Consider the following 2,319-nt stretch of genomic DNA (forward strand, 5'->3'; position numbering starts at 1 on the left):
CAGAGGGTGGCTGGCGCACCGGGCCCACCGCAGTCACCCTCTGCCCCAGCGGGTGCACGGCCTGGATGCAGTCCTGCAGGTGTTTGCGCAGCTCGCTGGCAGTGCCCGCTTGGCTGCCGCTGGCTCCTGCGCCGGCCCCAGGCAGCCTCCGTTGGCACGGCTGTTTGCGGCCTTTCCTTTCTGTTCTTTCCCCACGGGGTGGCAGCTTCCTTTTCTTGGCAGGAGCGCTGCTGGTGGGCTGCTCCTGCTGGGAGCTCTCCCCTTCCTGGGGGGTGCCGGCAGGCGCAGGGCGCTTGGCCCCCCGCTTGGTGCTGCCCCTGTTCTTCTTGCCTGCCACCCGGCTGGGGACAGAGCCTGGCGACGGGGGCGAGTGAGCCTGAGCCTCCTGGGGCTGCCTTTGCTGCACCTCCTCGGTGGGCTGTGTGGTTTGCACTGAGGGAGGTGCGCTGACGGCCAGGGTGGTCAGCCGTGGGCTGAGCCGGGCGCTCGCTGGTGGCACGACGGGGCGCTGCTCCGACAGCCCGCACTGCAGCTCAGCCAGGAACCCGGGGGATGGAGGAAGCCCCCAGAAGGGGTCGGTGGGCGTCCCGGTGGCAGCCTGTGTGCTGAGCTCTCTGCTGTCCCCGGGGTTGGCAGGGAGCTCAGCGATCAAACATCCGGGGGCAGGGCTGCTGGGGTTCTCGTGGGGGACCTCAGCAGCTCTTGCCACGTCTGAAAATGCAAAAACATCCCCCAAATGGCCATGAGAGCCTTCTCACACCCACTGTGCAAACACACACCTGCAGCTCTGCAGCCCCAAACTCACCACTGATCCAAGAGAGCAAACCCTGGATGTCCGTGATGTCCTCCGGCACATCCGAGCTGCTCGCCACTGCTGGGAACAGCAAGAAAAAATGCCAAAGAGTCAATGCCAGCTCTCCTGTACCACGTTCACAGCAAGGGACCTTGGGTGAACGTTGGGTTCCCATTGTAAATCAGGACAGGAGAGGTAACTGTAAATCCCAGGGATTAAAACCCCAAGCAACACGCAGTGAGAACCGTCCCAGGAAAGAACAGGCAGAAAGCCTAACTAGAAAGACAGTGCACCAAACCCAGATGCCTGCTGTGTGTCTGTACCTCTCTTGGGTGCTGTGCCACACTCCTGGCTTTCCACATGGCTGCGCTTCAGGGGAAGGCCACTGGCATCAGCTTCTGACAGAAGGGAGACAAGAAAGACATGAAGAGCATCTCTTTGGAGGAAGATTTCAGCACTGCCCACCACAAACTTCTGGTCTTCAGCAGCAGCTTTGTCAATTTGCTTTTCTGCTGCTACAGCCTTGTGCCACTTCTGCAGTCAGCACAGAACTGCAGTCCCTTCCTCTCCCCTCCATCACACGCAGCCCTTCATGCAGCCCTGTTTAGAGGCAGTGCCCACACCGCAGCTCACAGGAGCTTCTTACCTGCGGAGGCTTTCCGTTTCCCCCCTTGCCCCGCACCGTTCCACAGATGCACAGGTTTTGTCCCTACAACAACAGATCGTGTGTTGATTTCACAGACACCAGCAGGCAGCACAAGTATTGTCCAGTAAGCCCATGTCCCCCCAGAAAACAGAAAGGTGCTATTTGACAGCTCAAACACAACTGATAGTTCACTTCTCACTGCCCCTTCCTGCACTCCACATGGATGCTTACTTGACATTGCCTGCAGCACTGCAATCTTCAGCTGCCTGGATTCCTGAGTTCTCCTTTTGGAGAGGAACCTACAGAAAGCATCAACAAGGGAAAAACCATGAGGAAGAAGCATTTTCCCAGCTTTCTTCTGCCATGCAATGTCGTCTCTTGAGGAAGGCAATGCTTGGAAATCAGCTGGCTGCAAGAACTGCCTGCCCATCACTGGCTGCAGCTGGGGTCTGACTGCCATGGCTTCTGTCAGCGAGTGCCCCCAGGTCCCCTTTTCCCCCACAGGTGTGCTGACCGCCCATGTCCCCAGCTGAGCACCTGGCTCTCTGCCGTGACTTCAGCGCGGTTTGCTGAAGCACCTGCTGGGTATGGCACACCAAGCGATCCACGGAGCAGGGAGGCACAAGTTGCACCCTATGAAGTCTGCGCTCTGCTTCCTTTTGCAGGTCTGACATGAAGGTGGGGGCCCGGCAGCAATTTCCCAGGGGAGGAATGCCTTTTCATCATCCTCACAGAAACGTGGGATGCAATCTGAACAAGAACCCATTTTCCCTGGATACAGCCATTCAGAAGGGCACCGTTGGACCTGGGAGCTCCTCCCCAGCCCAGCTTTTCTGCTGATATCTCCCGGCACCCAGCCAGCACCAAACCCAGCTCACCT

At 58.8% G+C, this 2,319-nt stretch overlaps 1 long non-coding RNA gene across 1 annotated transcript; it reads right to left on the reverse strand.

Moving 5' to 3' along the window:
- Positions 1–864: 864 nt before the first annotated feature.
- Positions 865–1,502, reverse strand: LOC122192056. The gene is made up of 3 exons (XR_006182530.1): positions 1,440–1,502; positions 1,117–1,191; positions 865–874 (listed from the first exon to the last, which is right to left on the reverse strand). It is a non-coding gene; the product is annotated as an uncharacterized LOC122192056 (long non-coding RNA).
- Positions 1,503–2,319: the final 817 nt, after the last annotated feature.

The sequence above is a fragment of the Lagopus leucura genome, unplaced genomic scaffold (genome assembly GCF_019238085.1).
Source record: "Lagopus leucura isolate 7727_CA_CO unplaced genomic scaffold, USGS_WTPT01 33426-0_obj-0_obj, whole genome shotgun sequence".
Taxonomy (NCBI): Eukaryota; Metazoa; Chordata; class Aves; order Galliformes; family Phasianidae; genus Lagopus; species Lagopus leucura.